This window comes from Sciurus vulgaris (assembly GCF_902686455.1).
Source record: "Sciurus vulgaris genome assembly, chromosome: 8".
Classification (NCBI taxonomy): Eukaryota; Metazoa; Chordata; class Mammalia; order Rodentia; family Sciuridae; genus Sciurus; species Sciurus vulgaris.
This window is the reverse complement of record NC_136468.1, coordinates 2,154,356-2,173,782: the sequence shown is the minus strand read 5'-3', so window position 1 is coordinate 2,173,782 and position 19,427 is coordinate 2,154,356. Positions and strand designations below refer to the sequence as shown.

The 19,427-nt window shown below is 53.5% G+C and overlaps 1 long non-coding RNA gene across 3 annotated transcripts; it reads right to left on the bottom strand.

Annotated features, from left to right (window-relative positions):
* Positions 1–441: 441 nt before the first annotated feature.
* LOC306667308 lies at positions 442–14,043 on the bottom strand. Of its 3 annotated transcripts, none has more exons than XR_013765494.1 (4): positions 13,809–14,043; positions 13,399–13,493; positions 3,558–3,828; positions 442–2,943 (listed from the first exon to the last, which is right to left on the bottom strand). It is a non-coding gene; the product is annotated as an uncharacterized lncRNA (long non-coding RNA). The 3 variants fall into 3 exon arrangements; XR_013765495.1 differs by having other exon boundaries at positions 442–2,930; XR_013765496.1 differs by having other exon boundaries at positions 3,572–3,828.
* Positions 14,044–19,427: the final 5,384 nt, after the last annotated feature.

Genomic DNA, 19,427 nt, shown 5'->3' with positions numbered 1-19,427 from the left:
GGATGGGGGCTATGGAGACTATTTACCACGTTACAACTTAAACCAGAATCTGAAACACTCAGAATAGTGGTAAATTTATTTTAAATATTCATATAAAATATTTTCTTTATAGTTACATAATATTCTTTTAGTAAATAGTTACATTTCCAAAACGAAATGGAAATCACGCAGAGGAGGGGCCGTGTTGGCCTTCACAGACTGGCCCGCGTGCGCCGCCAGGCGGGCCGGGTCCCGGGTCGTGCGCTCCAGCTGCTGAGAAGCATTTTTCCCTCTGAAGTCCATGTGGAAAGCCCGGCTGCTCCCAGCTCTGTGCAGAGGGTCCCCGTGCAGGTGGCTCAAGGTGGGACCTGTTAGCACTTTATACTGCGATGTGAGAACGCCATGAGCTCAGTGGAAACCACCCTCGCAGCCTGAATTTGGATCTCTTCCTGGGCACGCATCCCCTCCCACAAGGCTGGGCAGCAGTGGTGAGCTGGCCCCCATCACAGGCGCGGGGTGCTGAGCTGTGGTGCTCAGTGTTTAGGCGTGTCACGTGCATTTCCCATTCAGAATGTCTCAGTTCATGAGGGGCGTGTCAGGGCAAGACCCCATCCTTTAGTAGCCTTTTCAGACCGTCAGTCTCTCCTTTGATGCTACACCAAAACTTGACAAGTAAGCCTTTTTAAACTTCGTTGGTTGTTTTTACTTATACATGACAGTAGAATCCATTTTGATGTAATTATACAAGCATGGAGTATAACTTATTCTAATTAGGACCCCAGTCTTGTGGATGTACTCAATGGTGAGATTCACTGTGAGATTCAGGTGTGTACACAGGAAAATGATGTCAGATTCGTTCCACTGTTTTTCCTTTTCCTTACCCCCTCCCTTCCTTTCATTCCCCTTTGTCTAATCCACTGAACTTCTATCCTCCCCTCCCCCACAACTTATTGGGGGTCACAATTCCCAACAGCGAAGCTATGGTGCCAGATGAATGGATAAAGAAAATGTGGCATATGTGCACAATGGAATATTACTCAGCCTTAAAGAAGAATGACTTTATGACATTTTCCAGTAAATGGATGGATCTGGACACTATCATGCTAAGTGAAATAAGCAATCAGTTTTTAAAGATCAGTTGCAATGTAGGTGGGTGCAGTGGTGCATACCTGTATTCCCAATGAATCAGGATTCTAAGGCAGGAAGATCACAAGTATGAGGCCAGCCTCATTCTTAGCTAGACCCTGTCTTAAAATAAAAAATGAAAATGGCTTGGGGATGTGGCTCAGTGGTAGAGTGTCCCTAGGTTTAATCCCTGGTACCCACTCCCCCAAAAAAGCCAGTTGCAACATATAACAATTCCAATAAAGTCCCTTGGTCCCTCATTTAACTTGAATTGTTTTTGACCCATGATTTTGTGGCCTCGCACATTTTTGCTCATCAGCTGAGCTCAGCAGATCTTCTAAATGTCCACTCTTATCATTATACAATATCCCAAAATCACATGTGCCGAAATCTCCACTGATGGCATCGGAAATGTCTTTTCGTGTTGGAGAGTTGTCAAGTTCATGTGGCAAATCAAGTTTTCCAGGATTCCAGCTCTCCTTCGGATGGCTGGGTGTCATCATTGGTGATAAACACCTCTACTGCTCTCCGTGCAGTGAAGGTCACTCTGCTTGTTTAGAGAAAAACAATCACCAGATGTTAGAGTCTCAGCAACCACAGTGTGCGCTGGCCTTTCAGGTCAACTGGAGACCCACATGAAGACCATCCCACCCTGCAACTCTGTCCCCAGGGGCATTTCTCAGACCACCATCACACTCAGATGCAGGAGGGCTGGGCTGCTTCCCGCGACCTCACACCCAATAGCGCAGAGATGTGCACTGCAGGGTTTGATGTCTAAGACGCTCACGAGCTTTCACTGCCTTGTCAAAACAATTTTAAGTGAGCTGGTATTCTGTCGGCGTGTTCCCTGGGGAGTGTGACGGTGTCGGAAGCGGGGACTGTGACTGCAGCCCAGGGCCAGCATTTTCACCCACTGTGTGTCTTGCAGACCATCTAAGGGCCCTGGCATCCCCTGGGGTCTCCGACAGCACGTGGAGAACACGGACACCCATGGGAGAGGTGCGGGGGCTCCCAGCTTCTCCCGGGGGCCCGGAAGCTCCCGGAGGAAGAAGAGTGTTAACGTGAGCCTCAGGAAGTCTCACAGACGCGAGAACAGTCGCGTGGAGGGCACCACATTCTGGATCTAGAATGTCCCCAAATCTTGGTTTTAAGATCATGTTCCCAGTGCAGCAAGGTTCAGAGCTGGGCCTTTGAGTGTGAGGAGCTCATGAGGGCGCTGACCTCATTGGCAGCTTAATCCCCGGATGGCCGAATGGACTGGTGGAAGGTGGGCCTGGTGGAGAAGCGGGGTCCCTGGGAGCGTGCCCAGGGAGGTCTACTGTTCTCCCTTGCCCCTTGTTCCCCCCTCTTCCTCCTTCCCTCTCTCTCCCTCTCCTTCCTGGCTGCCAGGAGCTGAGCAATTTTCCTGTTCTGCGCTCTTCTGCCATGATGTTCTGCCTCACCGCTGGCCCAGAGCAAGGAGCCAGGACCATGCCTGCAACCATGAGTCGCAATGAAGTCTTTCCTCCTCTAAGTTGTTCTTGTCAGGGGCTGTGGTCCCAGTGACACAAAGCTGACTGCCACAGGTGACGGAGGAGAACACAGCCCACGGAGGGAAGAGAGTTCCAAGGCAGCACGTGCAGCTCCCCCCCCCCCCCCCCCCCCCCCCCCCGTTGCCTGCTCCACCTGACCCTCGGTTTGCTTGCCTGTAAAACAGGATGTGGACAGCGACCTCCTGTGCTGTGTGCGAGTGGAACCCCGGGATGCGTGGGAAGTACGTGGTCCAGCGTGTCCTGGAGCCAGTACTCTTCCAGTGACAGCCCCATTCCTTCTTGTTCCTTAGCTTCCTACAAGGTAGACCTGACAAAGGTTTTCCCCAGATAACTCATTAACATTTCTTGGATTGCAGAAAGCTGCATCTGGAGCCTCAGATTCCACCTCTCATATAGTTGAACTCAAGTAATGAGTGAGGTGGCAAAACAAGGGAGCTAAGTGCCCAAATGTACGTGTTTGTGAACCTCTTCTAACTTTATGACAATTTCAGAGCCTTGGGCGAGGGAAGCTCCCAGGTCTGATGAAAAGAGATCCCCAGAACGCAGCCGGAAATCTAAACTTCTGTGCTGGTGATCATCGAATGTCGCCTGGGAGACGAGATTCCAGGATGGCTCAGGTTATCAGATTCAGAGGCCTCTGTGGACACCAGAGTCCTTTAAGCACCGTATGAAGAGGCTTTCTTGATATATAGGTCTGCATGATTATTTCATGATCTCTCAAAAATGAGTCTACGTGGTCTGCAGTACAAAGCAAGTTGTTGTATTTTCAAGTTAAATTTCCAAATATATATGTATATAGGTTATTTTTAACTTAAAAAATAGATTATGGCTCCCTATCCCACCCCCTCATTGTGAATTAGCTTCCACATATCAGAGAAAACATTCGGCCTTTTGTTTTCTGGATTGGCTTATTTCACTTACCTCCATCCACTTACCATCAAGTGCCAGAATTTCATTCTTCTTTAAAGCTGGGTAATATGCATTCTACTGTCAGGTACAACTAATCAGGACAAATAAGATTTAGAGTTTTTTAAAAATAGAACGTGCACAGGAGTGGCCCACAATCTGAAATGAATGCCCTGTTCCAGAGGTTTTGTGGGACTTCCAAGCTTGCAGAGGAGACCCAGGCACACCAGGCTGAACCCAAGCTGCACCTTCACCTGCATGTACGGTCTTCCCAGTTTCAGGTTCTCTGTTACAAAGTAGTATTTGATTTAGTCCCAAAGTTTCCCTGAAATCTTGCCATGAGCAGAACAGCCCAGGTGCCCATACATGAGAGGATGCTTCGGTTCTCTCAGTGTGCAAACATGAACTGAAACAGCCTGGAGCTTGGGCTTGGAGATTCGAAAGTGTAGCCCCCAGCACGCTTATCTCTGCCCTGAACACCAGCAAGGTTTCTCCCCCATGAGACCTTTCACAAGCCTTCCGGTTGAAATCAATCACCTGTTATTCTGTGAGCCCCAAATGCTTCCTGACCTTGATCATTCCCAACTTCACTATGTTCTGCCATTGTTCATGTAGACGCAACTGCCCACCATTCGAGTGGTTGCTGGCCATTTATATCTCCAGTCGCATTATGAGTTTCCTACAGGAAAATATTATCTCTTTGATATTTGTTTCTCCCAGAAAATAACAAGTAGGTATTCCAAAAAACTTTCTTAAAATTGTGTTAAGTAGTTTTCTCATGTTCAAGTGACCAGGAATGTGTCAGAACCAGCATTGGAACCCAGATCTGCTGGTTTGGTTCGTAGCTCACTGATGATTCCTGTACAAAATGCCCTTCTACAAAACCAGCTCCGTATTCAGCAGCTGGAAACACGTCCATCTGCAGCTTTCAAGCCAGTCAAAAGGAAGCAGCTCCAAGAAACTTCACCAAAGACGTCCATCACCACAGCACCTCAACTGTTACACATCACAGTTGGAGTAGCTCCAAGAGCCCCTACCAACAGAAACCTACACCATCAGACACCAACAGATGCCATCAGATACCAACAGATGCCATCAGATTCCAAATGTGTACCCACAGATGCCAACAGAGCCCTTCAGATACTGCTCAGATACCAAAGGACACCAACAGAGACCAAATATGTACCACAGACACCAACGGAGTCCACCAGACACCATCAGATACTACTCAGCTATCACAGGTTCCATCAGATGTCCAACACACGCACAGACACCAACAGAGTCCATCAGACACCATGGCACACTACCCAGGTAGCAACAGACACCAAACGTGTACCCAAAGACACCAATAGAGCACATCGGATACTGTCAGAGGTGATGCGTCCCATGGGCATCTACCCAATAAGTGCCAACAATACCAAACACATGCCGGCAGACAGCCAGAGTCCACCAGGCGCTATGCAGACACCACCAGCTACAAGGGCTGTCACCTGAGCACACACATCACATGCGCAGGGTCGTGCCCCTGCCCTAGTCAAAAGCTCTATCCCAAAAGCTAGCACCCTGAATTCCTTCCCTCTGTTGCATGGATTCTGGGCCACCCTCCCAGGTCAGTGGCAGATTTCTCAGGACAGGCCAGTGACCTGCGCTGGCTGGTGAGGCCACAGCCAAGGGAGAGCCAGCGCAGGGGTGTGCTCACGCTCCCTGACGTGTCCCACAGAACCGTCATCCTTCCAGACCTCAGTGTGGCGGTTCTCGGGGAACCCCCGTGCTGCCTGTGGCCCGTTGTGAAGCTAATCCCCATCAACTAGCCTGCAAGCCCATGGCCAGAGAGAGGGGTCTTACAAAGCCCATCTCCACCCAACCAGAGCAGCTCGAGCTACTGTAGCTCCACATTCCCTGGAGTCTCTTATGAAAACACGCGCAGCTTAGCAGGGCACTTAGTTTGTAAAAAGGCCCCTCTCCCAGCCTGTGTCTGCCTCAAGAAAGCATTCAACGTCCCGGGATTACAAGAGCGGCAATTAAAGCCCAGCCCAAAGCTGGCTTCCACTCTCGGGCCGCCCTCCCGGTGGAGAAACCATGTCAGACTTAGGGGCCAATTTTGTACACAAGGCCTGAACCCCCCTTTAGCAAACAAAAGCTAAAGAAAACTTCAGGGCCTCTCTGGCTGGGAAGGCAGACGGGTGGGGGAAGGGGCGATGCCGGCTGGCTGGGAGGGCCCAGCTCCCTCTGCAGCCAGAGCCCAGCTCTTTCAGGCAGGAAAGGAAAACAGCCCTCCACACAATCCTTGGGTCCTCTGGAGGGTGGCACGGGGCCACTCCTCTCACATGCTCCTGCCAGACGTTTGACTTGAAAGTGTCCTTTAATGTCCTCAAAGCAGAAAGCAAACTGCAGAAACAGCTGAAGACACGTCGATGGGCGTGGGAGCTGCTTGGGGCCTTTAAAGGTGCAGCACAGAAATGGAAAGAAAAGCCTTTTGTAGTTGGGAGGCTTCTCTAAACCAAATGCTCGCAGCTCACCACACAAATTTAGGGAATATTGAAACCCTATGAGAAGACTTTTGTCGGCCTCCCGAGTCAGCCCATTATTAAGTGTCTGCAGCGATTAGCAGGGATGTGAAGGGCTCCTGGCTGCTTCTTGGCTGCAGAGAACAAATAATTCTATTGTCGGTGAGACTGGGGTTTGAGTACGATCACTTCCCCAATAGCTCACCCCGTGTGCTCTCCGTGCTCTTAAATCAAGCAGATCACGAGGACAGCGATATCAAGCGCACATGACAGCAGCAAAAATGAACTGGAGCGCTCCGAGCAGGGCAGCAACGCACCGCCACCCCCGGGGAGGACAGGCACCGGGCGCTCCCAGCGCACGCGGCTCCAGGGCCGGCAGCACCTCCCGGTCTGCTCCTGAGCGAAGCTGCCGTGGGGCACGTTCCACGCCCACCTCAGCACGAGGGCTCCCAGACGGCACTTCCAAGTGGAGTCTCTCACGCTCTGGACCACGGAGCCTCCCAGGCTCCCTTCCGCTGTGGGTGAGACGGAGACGTCCACCTCCTGTTTCAGGAAATGCCGCTCCTCAGCCTCGAGATGGAGCAGCCCAGGCTGTTTTGCGCAGACTTGCTTCTCGGTCCCCCTCTCAGCACCTGGAGTGGACGTCCTGGGGCGAGGGTGGAGCCTTGGAGCTCAGCACCTTCCCTCCTGCCCTTCAGCTCAAGGAGATTCTCTGCCATCCAGAAGGCTACTTAGGACGCAAGGGACTCAGCCTGCTCAGTCCCCGATGTGTTCCCATGTGCAAGAGTATGTGCCGAAGCCCCCACTCGGCATCGTGCGCAGGGCTCACAGACGTCCAGCATTCCAGGCAGCCGCCCGCTCTGTGCTCAGGAGGAAAGGAGAACCTCAAACCCTCTGTGCACCAATACCCCATCAAGTGGCAGAAGTGATGAGGCCACATCTCCTCCCTCCTCACCAGAGAGACGAGAAAACAAGTCAGCCAGGCATGGTGACACACACTAGTCACTCCGGAGGCTGAGGCAGGAGGATCACAAATTCAAGGCCAGACTCAGCAACTTAGCAAGACCCTGTCTCAAAATAAAATACAAAGGGCTGGGGATGTGGCTCAGGGGCACAGCACCCCTGGGTTCAGTCGCTGGCACCACACACACAAAATAATGAAGTAATGGCTCACTGAGGGAGCCACCAGCCAGCTAGAGGGACACCACTAATTACATGGCCCATTCAGAACTGTTTCCTCCTAGTTCTAAAATAAAATAAACATTAAAAGACTAAGCTCCCCTAACTTACAGAGAAACCCACAAAACTTGGTGTCTTCTACTTACTCCCTAGAAAGACAATATTCAGTTAATCCAATGCCAATATTAAGACATATGAATTTAGATCTTTAAAACATTGACCGGCACTCGGCCATGGGAATGTGTAGTCAGGAGTCAGTGCAGCTCCGTGGACGGGGGCCAGGAGCCATCCTCCAGTGTCTGGACACTGTCCTGGGCTGAGAGGTGCCACGGTGACATGCCCTCTGCGGCTGCAGGTCTTGCAGGCAGGCCTGGCTTCAAAGAGGAAGCCCCGACTCCAGACTCCCTGTCGACATTACCTCCTAACATGAGATGACCCAATTTCTCTTCGGCTTTCAAAAACCTTCAATGGGCCCCAGACCAAAAGAGCTGTGGCCGTGTCCCACTGGGCCTGTCCCCATAGCCCGACTTGGGGCCCGCTTCCCAGGGCCGTGTGCACTGTGGCCCACGCCTGCCACCGCCTTCCCAGATCCCTGCTGTCTGTGCCCAGGCTCAGCCCCATCACACCCTCTCCATGAGTGACGGTCATGAGTGACAGTTCCTGGTATGTTCTTCCAGGCCAGGCCCTGGCCACAGTGAGGGGGCTGGGCCTCAGACCCGGAGCCCCGCCGGGGAGGGGAGAGGCCCGTGCAGGACAGAGCTACATAAGAGCTCCTCGGCCAGGGCTGGAGAGTGGCCAGGAGCAGCGCAGGCTCCGAGCTCAGCCGAAACGGACTTTGTATCTGCCACCTCAGAGCTCGGAAGCCGGCCACCAGAAGCCATGGCATTTGGGGAGGAAGCAGTGGGGGAGGGAAATAACGGAGCCCATTCCAGACAGGGGAAAGCGCGGGGCAAAGGGACTGGGGCAGACATGAAACAGAGGAGTGGAAACTGAAATAAGGAACAAGACTGACGGTGTGGCCACAGCAGGAGAGGCAGGAGGCCTGCAGGGAGGGGGCTGAGCCCTGGCCACGGAGTCAGGTGGCCCTGCTTTAGTACTTAAGGCTCCTTATTTACTCTTCTCGAGCTCGTGGAACCTACCATGGGGACTTAGGATATTAAACCAAAAATATGCAGGGGTGAGGCTCCCCGATCCTGGAACTGGGCTCTTCAAAGCTGGAGTGAACTGGGTCAGCAGGTGTGGAGGCTGCTTCCAGAGGACGCAGAGCTGGGTTCTCAGCGCTGGCCACTGCTCTTTCAACTCTTCCCTGCGGAATCTCGCTTGGTGAGTATCTGTTTAAAGACACCTTGCTGCATGCACATGGTCAGCTTTCCAAACGCCTCACGTCCCTGGGCAACCAAAGCAACCACACAGACACCAACTTGAGGGCCACAGAAAAAACTTCAGCAAGTAGGCAACTCATAGACATGGAGTCCAGGGGCCCTGAGGCTGACTGGATGTGTGACAATTGATCCGTCTGACTTCTCTCATTATAAAAACAATGCATAAAGAAACAGTTTTAACTGAATGCATTAAAAAGGAAATAAAAATCTACTCTTATTACTCAGAGATGATCTTATTCCTTTTCCATTTAGCCTTTGATCTATGCTTTTACATTAAATAAAAAGAAGTTCTAGAATAGTTAACATTCTTTGTATTACTCTTATTGAGACACTGGAGAAGCAACCCAAGGCCTCACACACACTGGGCAAGCCACTGAGCAACACCCCCAGCCTAAAGGCTCAGAGTCTGTCTTCAGTTTTGTTTCCTGCCGTGTTTTCACTTTGAATTCCACCATGAGCTTGTCATTATTGAAAACTACTTTAAGCCACGCCTGGAATCCCAATGACTCAGGAGGCTGAGGCAGGAGGATCTTGAGTTCAAAGCCAGCCTCAGAAAAAGTGAGGCACTAAGCAACTCAGTGAGATCCTGTCTCTACATAAAATACAAAAAAGAGCTGTGGATGTGGCTCAGAGGTTGAGTTCAATTCCCAGTACTAAAAAAAAAAAAAAAAAAATCTTTAAAATATTTCCAAGTACAACTAATTTTTATTACAGAAACAAAATAACCATCATAAGAAAACTCGTACTACAGGAAGACGTACAAATAAGAAATCAAACTATTAACTGAACCTACTTTGCTACCAGACAGTTGAGTTTTTATGCTTCACAGCATTTCCGTAGAATGATAAGAATAACGAGGGCTAGCTTTCGCTGTGTGTCGTCATCGGTGAATCTAACCCTTGATCCTTACCTCAGCAATTCTACATGCTTCCCCTGCTGTATCGTAGGTGATGGACCTGCAGCTTGGAACATGTAATTACGTAGTTGAGATCACACAGCTGGTTAACTGATGAAGCCAGAATTAGAACTCTGCCCTTCAGGTTCAGCCTCCGGGGCGTGACCTTGGCAGCGTGTGTCCAGGTGTCCTGATCCGGGGCTCACGCGCTTCCGTGCTTCTGAGCAGCGCGCCATTGCCTGGAGAGAGAATCGCAGCACTGTTTCCGTCTGTGTCTCTAGTTCCCTGTTTCATAAAGTCCAGCTGTGTGTCTAATGAGGGTGTAGTTGACTCTAGTGAACTCTTTGTACACATTACAAAATTTATTTTCTAGAACTTTGTACCAATTGGAGCACCAGCTCCTTCCCTCTGATACCTGTGGGGCTTTGTCCATGTGGGCCATTTGGTGGGCAGGGTGCTGCCATGCTTCTGTGCTCACCACCTTACGGGTGGTGGTTTTCTACCTGTGACTAGGGCATGTGGTCCATTAGGCATGATTCCGAATCTTGATGCTACCCAAATGGCCTTGTTTTTAGTCTCAATTTCCAGCTTCCCAGAATAAGGAAATGCAGCAGCGTGTGGTCTTATCTTCCTGGCTCAACTTAACAGCTCCAGCACACTTCTCATGAATCCCGTTAACATGTCCACGTGGATGGTCACGTTGCTTGTGATAAACAGAGTTCCTCCACCCTGTGTGCAAGAAACTTACTGACTTTTCTTTCCTTACTCCTCCAGCTACAGTCACAAGTTCAGCATTCCATAGAAAGCAAACCTTTCTTTTCTCCTGGATCATGGGGGGAGAGCACAGAATCCTTCACCATTGAAGAGAGGGTGAGCTGTAGATTTTTCACACCTTTTATCAGATTAAGGCCAGCCTTTCAAACTGGAGTCCGCTGAGATTCTTTTAAAGTCACCAATAGGTGCTCAGTTTTGTCAAAACTTTTCCTGCGTTTATCAAGATGACCACATGATTTTCCTGTTTTAGTGCTTCTAGATGCATGTTGACATAGAGGAAGGCTTACTGGTTATCAAGACAAATACAAGCTTCATGAGCACGTGGAAAGTAAGCTTCATCATGGTCTCACCGCGGCCATCTAGGAACACACAGCTCTGAAGCTAGGAAAAGCCAGGCCGAAGGGGAGAAAAGCAGGCGCAGCACCCTGGACACACATCCAAAGGGCAAGGCTCGGTGAGCATTGCTGACTTTTTCTTTCAAAGAACATTTTTCAAAACTTAATATTTGAAGCTTTAAGTTTAGCTACTTAAAAAAAAAGTAACAAAGGTACTCTCATTGAAAATAGAGACCAAATAAGTAGCTCCTTAGCATCAATACTTTTTTGGAAGTTCTGTTCAGATCAAGAGGAAAAAAAAAAACAAAAAAACAGTAGAGACTGAAAGTAAAATCAGTGAAGGGCCAGAACAAGGACTTCCCAGGAGAAAGAACAGCTTTGGCTATGGTGTGCCTGGCAAGGGAGAGGCCCTGGGTCCATCCCCAGTGCTGCAGGAAAGAAAAAGAAGAAAGAGAGAGAGAGAGAGAGAGAGGGAGGGAGGGAGGGAGGGAGGGAGGGAGAGAGAGAGAGAGGAAGGAAGGAAGGAAGGAAGGAAGGAAGGAAGGAAGGAAGGAAGGAAGGAAGGAAAGGAAGGAAGGAAGGAAGGAAGGAAGAGAAAGGAAGGAAGGAAGGAAGGAAGGAAGGAAGGAAGGAAAGGAAGGAAGGAAGGAAGGAAGGAAGGAAGGAAGGAAGGAAGGCTAAAAGGAAGAGAAGAGAGGAAAGGGAAAGTCAAGTGACCAGAAAACACGGAGCACCCTGGACCCGGCCAGTCCCGGAGTAAACGGATAAGGTGGGCGCGCGACAGCACTCCGCCCCGTGAGCCTGGGCGTCCGGAGGAACAGCTCTCCACTAGGCCAACAGAACGCGGAAGGGCACTGCTGCTGGCACCCACTGTGGGAATAGTGTGTTGCAAGGAAAATCAAAGAGCTGCTTAGTCAGTGGATAGATACTCGTTGGACTTTTTCAAAATCAGCCACTTTGAAGGATGCTATTGAGGAAAGCTGAGAAGGCGAGCCACCAAGGGGGACATCTGCCTAGCAGGCATCCGATTTTGTGTCGGCATCTCCAAGGAGCTTCCACGGTGCCATGGGACAAAGGGCGGGATTTACAAGGAAGCGGGGCAGGCAAAAGATGCAAGCAGACACTTCCCAGGGAGGAGGGACGGACAGCGGGTCAGACCGCGAGCAGACGCCCAGCGCCCGGCGTTAGGGAAGTGCCTTAGGTCACAGTGAGACATCCCACAGGCCTCCTGGAGCCGCGGCAAGGGCCTGCTCCAGGTGGGGGTGCCAGATGGCCCAGCCACTTTGGAAAGCAATCTGACTTCCTCCTGTCGACTTGAACGTACTCTGTGCCATAGGAACCCACGCCAGGAATCTCCCCAAGAGAAATGGGCGCCCTCCACACAGACCCCAGCCCAGGCTGCCGTTCTGTCATTCACAAAGCCAGACTGAAAACCCCAGACGCCCGTCCGCTGAGAGGGACAGGCCCACGCGAGGGCACCTAGCGCCGGCCCCCAGGGCCCAGGGCGCTCCGCACAGCGCTGAGGGCTCCAGCCTCTGCCGAGCGAGAGCGCCAGCGCCACGTTTCGCACTGTTGGAGCGTTTCAGAGATAAACTGTTGGGACAGATACCAGCCCAGTGGTTTCCAGGGTCTCGGGCAGGAAGAGGGAGTTTATTGCACAAGCCGTGAGGAAATTGGGGGGATTACAGGGCATTTTCTAGATGGGCCGTGGTCGCCGTGGTTACGGGATGGTATGCGTGTGTCAGGACTCGTAACGCTGAGGGTGCGCCTCCCTGCATGAATCATACTTCAGTAATCACTGCCCGGGAAGAAGAAGCCAGAGCCCCAACACGGCCAGTGAACAATCACCATGGCTGCGTGGTCCCCTCTTGGGGACCGTGGCCCGAGGCTCCTGGGCCCCTCCTAAGCACAGACACCCTCATGGGGTGGGACGCTCAGGCTTCCTCCACCACTGGTGCCGCCGCTCCTTCCGCTGAGCCTGCCCGCAGAGGGCACCCGGGCACAGCAGGCAGAACCCCAGACGCAGCTCACGGGCCTGCCTAGGAGAGTGATGGGCAATCCGACCAGAGGCCCCGGAGCCCTGGGCACGGCGCTGCCCCTTGGGACCACGGTTCACCTGGCAGACAGCGACCCTCCCTCCATGGCTCCCCGGACAGGGAAATGCCAACATCAGGGTAGGGAGACCTCTGTGAAGAGACCGTGGCATCTACTTAGTCTCAGCACCCACAGGACAAGGCCAACCCCATTCTCAAGGGGTCCCCCAAGTTCACCCTTGTAGTAGAGTCTGTCCAACGGGCCTCTCTCCTCTGCAGGGTCTGATTTAGCAGGAAGAGGAGACTGGCCTCCCCCACCCTGGCCTTCCCTCAGAAGCAGTTTCAGCACACGTGGCTGGAGGCGCAGCCAGGCGCGGCAGGAGCCTGGCGCCCTTGGGAACGGCCCCCTCCACAGCCCCGCTCCACAACAGGAATACCCCACTCACCCAGCGTCGCGACAAGAGGCACCGCTCACACCCGGGAGGAGGCGAGCCAGAACATTCCACAGCCTGCTGGACCTAGCCACACCCCTGGAGACAGGCTCCAGGGCCCAGGGGTGGACACAGCAGGCCATGACTCCACTCCTGTGGCTCAGGAAACCCCGAGAGCAGCAAGAGTAAGTCCAAACCAGCACCTGTGACTGACACCTGTGCCCAGGCCAAGGAAGGCCCACACTCTAAACGGCCCTCAGGACTTGTCAGAGAACGCCTGAGGCAATCGGCTTACAAAGAGAGAAGGTTTGGGGGCTCACATTTTCAGAGGTTCACATCCGTGATGGATTGGGCTGCTGCTTGGCCTGTGGCATCTCAGTGCCTCTTGGCAGGACATGGCAAAGCTGGTCACCTCCTGGTCAAGAGGCAATAGAGAGAGAGGAAGAGACTGAGGTCCCACCACCCACTTTGGAGACACCTAGTGACCCGAGGGCCTCCCACTGAGAGCACCTCCCGAAGCCTCCATCACCTCACAACAGCAGTGTCCTGGTGGCCAAGACTGACACGTGGGTCTTTGAGGGACATTCAGCGTCCAAACCAAGGCAATAGCTCTCTCCATGCATGGCCACAACTGCATGTCCAACTAGGAGCTTTGGATGGGGCCTGTGTCACATCCACAACCCACTGAGCTCGGCCGGTGGGGTAGGTTGCTGACAGACCAAGAACATACCTGGCGACAGAATAGGAGGCATCGGGCTTCAGGAGAAATGCCGCGAAGGTCCAGGGGCCACAGGCTGAACGGGCAGCCCTCTGCCCTCACTGTGCTTTGTCCAGTGGTGGCCTGCCCAACCAGTGACACGTGTCCTCAGTTCCATGCTGGCCCCACCGAGGGAGGGGTCTTCTGTGCTCGGCTATGCCTGCTGAGTCACCCGGGAACATGCAAGGAAGTGGCCCTACAGACACAAAGACAGCCACACACACATAACACTGCTCACACACACACACTCTCTCCAAACGTCCTCACACACACGCACCTCGGCCACCGGGACGACACAGCCCTCAGCACCTCCACCTGCACCCACAGAAGCCCTCAGGCTAGACGGGGACATCCAAAGTCACCCCAGGAAGGGACTGCTCCACCTGACTGCAGCCCTCCTGCGGCCCCGCCCCCTTGGTCACCAGCAGATGCCCCCAGTGGCCACTTGCTCGTCTGCTCCTCCTCTCAGCTGGGTCAAGGCCCAGGCATGAGAAGCCACTGCATTTTAATTCCATTCTGTTTTAGTTGGCTTTTCCACACTTTTACCTACAGACTCCAGCAGAACAACTGGAGAGGAGGAAAAGTTGATTTGGGGCTCACAGTTTCAGAGGTCTCAGTCCACAGACAGCAGTCTCCACTCCTCAGGGCTCAAGGCGAGGCTGAACATCATGGCGGAAGAGTGTGGCAGAGGGAAGCCGCTCACACGATGATCAGGAAGCAGCGTGAGCGAGAGACTGGACTCTCCACTTGCGAAACACACCCCATAGCCACGTGCCCAGGGAGCCCCGTCCTCCCGCCACCCCACCTGCCTCCAGTCACCACTCAACTAACCCTCAGGGGTCCATCCTCTGATTAGGTCAAGGTAGTGCCCAATCTCTTCTCCAGACCTTTGCCCAGTCTCACAGGTGAGCTTCAGGGACCTTCATCTGAACCATGACATGCAGATTGTTGACCTGGACTCATGGGGACACGTCCCTAGAACAAAGTTGTGATAGCGAGGTCACTGCTACGAGAAACACCTCCGTCCCTGGCCCTGGAGAGCCCAGCGGGAGGCTGGGCACCTTTCCCTTCAGGGCCGCCACAGAGAAACATCCCCAAGGACGTGCAGCCACTCACACAGGCTAGACGAGGGAGCACGCAGCAGCCTGGGCTCCCGGCCTCCCGGGCGGCCAGCACCTGAGGGTGTTTAGGAGGCTGGGCGGACGTGCTGTGTCCACATGGCTCTGACCTGCTGTGGCGAGGCTCACCGGCCCCACACCGCACCCCGGGAGTGTGCTGGGCCTCTGCTTCCACCTGCAGCAGCCTGGCCTCCAGAGTCGCTGCTGTCTCCTCTGCAGAGACCAGGCCCACGGCAGGAGAGCCCAGCAGGGGAGGCTGGAGGCCCGGGCAGATCCACCCACACTTCGGACCGCACACAAAAGGCCTTTGCAGAAGCCGAGGTGAAGCGCTGGCAGAACACTCCACCCCAGAAAGCTCTCGGCAGGGGCCTTTCATGTGGGGCTCCGCTGAACCCGGCAGCAGGGCAGCCTGCGCCCGAGCGGCACAGGGCGAGCCCGGGAGGGAACCACTTGAACCGTCTTGCAGACACCGCACGTCTGCCTTCAAGGGTGCTGCACGGAGCTTACTTAATTAACGTGCGTAAGCTCTGGGCTCCTGGGATGAAAGGGAGCTTGGAGAGCCACCGTGTTATTATTATCAGAATGATATTTAGCATTGGCAGCCGGGCCAGATGCTGAAAGCAGATAGGCCTCGATAAAGGATGGACCACAAGAGAAGAAAGGTGGGCAAGGGCGTCCTGGGCACGCTGCTCACAGGCTCGCCAAAATTACTTTTCCCTCCACGATGACGCCTTCGAACAGATAGGATCTTAACTGCGCACAGAACTGGGTATTTCCATGGCGGAGTTGAGGACCAGAGGCTGTACAAAGCAAGATTCCCAGCCTCAGCCGCCCAGCCTCCCTGGATCGGGCCTCCCCTGGAGCTGGTGCTGTCCTCTGCCGGCCGGGAAGCCAGGCACGGGCTCCAGTGTGGTGACTGCACGCTCGGGTGTGTGTGGGCCTCTGCCCTGGGAGTCGCGAGCTCCTGTCTGGAGGGATTCGGGACGGTGAGGGCATGGTGAAGTTAAGCCAGGGCGAGCTGCACGCAGACCGTCCCCCTGCACAGTCCAAGGCCGGCCTGCACAACCAGCAGCCGCCAGGCAAGCCCGGACATGCACACCTTCATTAAATCCATCTTTACAGCAGCCAGCTGTCTCCTGGACACGCCGGTGTTGAAACGTGCCTCCGCTGACAAAAAGTGACTTTCAAAGTCCGACCCGCGATCTCGCTCGCTGATCGTGCCCGAGCCCCTGCTGCACAGGGGAGGGGTGCACTGCAGGCTCAGGGCTCCCGCAGGCATGGCAGAGGTCGGATGACCCGGGGCTCCGTGAAGACAGGGAGACAGAGAAAACTCGTGAACAACACCACAGCGCTCGTCAGCAGAAGGGCAGACATAGCCAGGAGTTGGCAAGGGCCCCGGAACAGAAGGAAGGAGCACCCCCCCTTGGCCTGTTGTGTACTGCTACACAGACACTGAGGACTGTCCTCTGCAAAGAACAGAAATCCATTTCTCACAGTTCCAGAGGCTGGGGAGTCCAAGGTCAAGGGCCGCACCCTGACAAGGGCCTCCCTTCTGCAGCAGCCCACTGGGGAAGGCAGGAGGGCAGAGAGAGGGAGAAGAGGACACATTGCTCTCTGACAACACAGTCCACTCGGAGGGCAGAGCCGGCCCCACCCTTGCTACCGAGCCCCATGGCCTGGGAGAGAAGAACCATCAGTCCTGTGTGAAGGGAGTGGGAGACCAAGTGCAGGAGGAGAGGGGTGAAGGTCAGGAGGCACGGAGAGGCCAAGCAGGGCTCGGCCCTGGGCCTGGCCACTCTGAAGGCCCCGCTCTCGACCCTGCTGCTTTTGGATTGCATTCCCAACACGTGATTTGCTCCGTGCACACGAGGCCTTGGCTTTGACCTTGGAGAGAAGGTTCAGCCCCAGCACCACCACCCCTAGGGCACCAGAGCTCAAGTGGCTCCTCAGGCTGGACCATGCGGAGTCCATGGCTCCCAGCCCAGGCCATCATCCTGTCGTCCTCACTGGCCACACTGGCTCTCCAGGTGATGCACGCAGAGCGTTCTCCCTCCTGGGGGCCAGATCCTCCTGGAAGCAGGGGTGGTTATGTTCTCCGGTGTCTGCTGTGTGGTCAGCACATGTGTGTGTTTATTGCTTTTAGATTCAACTCTAAGATTTTCCAATTTACGTAGTTGCAAGAGAGTGCAGGTTTGTAGTCAGGTTCAAACCTGCCCAAACCCTAACCCTGACCCTGGCCCTAACCCTAACCCTGGCCCAGAATGAAGACTCAAGTGGAGTTTGCAGAACATATAAATGTAAGTGAAACTAAGGGATCCATACCACTCACAACTGGAACAGATCAAAAGTGACCCTTGGGTTAACTCTGAGCCCCTCCTTCACAGGAACGGGCTGCCGCTCAGACAGGGCTGGTGTGGACTGTGACTGGACAAGGCCTGAAGGTCCCGCATGGCCCATTAATCCTAGAAAACGAGGAGGCACCGGTGCCTCAGCAGCCCTAAGAAGTGGTCGCTGAGGTGGAATCTCAGGTGTCTCTTGAGTTTACCAACAAGGCGAACATTTCGTGGCCTCTTGAATTGTAGCATCTCAAGAAATTTGGCAAAGGAGATGGAGCTAGCGATCCTCGAGGCCCAGGTCTCAGTCCCCGTTCTGCTCTCCCTTCTCTGCACTTTCACAACAGCAAGATTTTCAAACCAGCATCCCCGGTTCAAAGCCAAGGTCAATGCCACACGATGGATGATTCAAGGAGGCGGCCCTTCCCGGGACAGAGGCACGCTCCCAACCGTGCCAGAGGAGGCGTGCTTGTGTTAAAAGTCATGTTTCTCCAGGGGGACTCCACCAGACAGGTGCCACCCTCATGTGGAGCCATGGAGACCCACATCGGGTGACAGGCAGCCAGATCAAGACAAGGCAGGCTTGAAGTCCACGCAAGAGCAGCAGCTCCTCAGAACAGGGGATGTTGGGGAGCAGTTTTAACGCGGCCGCCAGCAGGGGTCTGAGGGAGGAGGTCTGACCTGAGGCCCGGGCACGCTCGTTGGGCCCTGGGCCGCTGTCCACACCCTCCCAGGCTCTCCATGGGCTTCCCTGCAGCCTCCTCCGGTCACACCGCGCCCACACTGGTGCCTCGGAGCAGCTCCTGGCCTTCCAGATGGACAGGGAGGCTGCCTGAGCTGGAGGAGCACAGCCCCACACACTCCCTCAGTGAGCCATCTCCCCTCCGCCCCGGCCCCGGCCTCGGCCTGCAGGTGCTGAGATGGGAGGCCGGGCACGCTGGAGACCCGCAGGCTGGACTTGCAGTCTTTCCATATGGAAAGGCGACTCTCAGACACATCTGAGACAGCTTCCGTAATTGGAGAAGCCTTGTCAACCAGGGGAGAAGAAGAAAACAAACCCCCACAGCGTGGGCTGAGATGGGGGAAACGTGGCGTGAGTAAGCCCTGAACCCGAAACCCACGTCCTCTGGAACAAGGCCCAGGATCGAGTTCTGAAGAGAGAAGCTAGAATCTTACCTGTGCTACTTTGAGAATGTTCAGGTTTCTACACGTTTCATACTAAGTCTGAACCAATCCCTTGACAACAGAGAGTAGCCATCGGGGGAGAGTCCACAGGACCGGGAATCCTGGCCCACGGGGGTGCTGCCCCGTGCGGGGCTGTCTGTAGACCCCTGCACCCGCTCTGGCCTGCAGGCCTTCGTGGAGCGTGCCAAGAAAGTAAGTGGAAATCGCCAGCCAGTGGCTGTTTATTGCTGCCTGATTAAAGCTTTAATGGGACTGAAATTTCTTATCAAAATGAAGTGCAGCCCTTATCTCTGGAAATGAAATCACACTTGTTATTTTGCCACAAGCAGAAAATTAGTGGAGTTGGTTGCTAGGGAGTAAAAGGTGCCCCTCTGGGGATATGCCCAGGTGGGCACCAGGGAGGCACCCAAAGCGTGTTGGGGACTCACCCTTGGGTCTTAGAGACACATACTGAAGTGATGAGGGACAAATCGTCCTTGTGTCTGAATTTGCTCTGAAATGCTTCTGCGGGAAAATAGCTGAAGAAAATATGACACACTTTTATTAAGTGCAGGTGATAGGTGTTTTAATATTTAACCTGCTGTCCTCTTCAATTTTCAGTGTTCGAATTTTTCTTAAATAAAATTATTAGTATCCAGTTTTCAAGAAGAGAAGGTGCTGTGTGCATTCTCTGAATCACAGGCTGCAATGCAGAAGACCAGCTAGGAGACAATCTGGACACTCACCTCCCTGCAACCGGGCAGATCGCAGCACAACACACATAGGAGTTTTCCAGAGGTTTTCAGCCCTGTGTTTACAGCCAATGTTATTTTTAAAGTTACAGGAACAAACATATAGCTGGTTAATATCCAGAGGGAAAGTTAACAATGTTTACAATCTAATGGGCCATGTTACCAAGAGCCATCTCCAGGTCCTATGCAAACCCCATCAAAATACGAGTGACATTCTTCACAGAG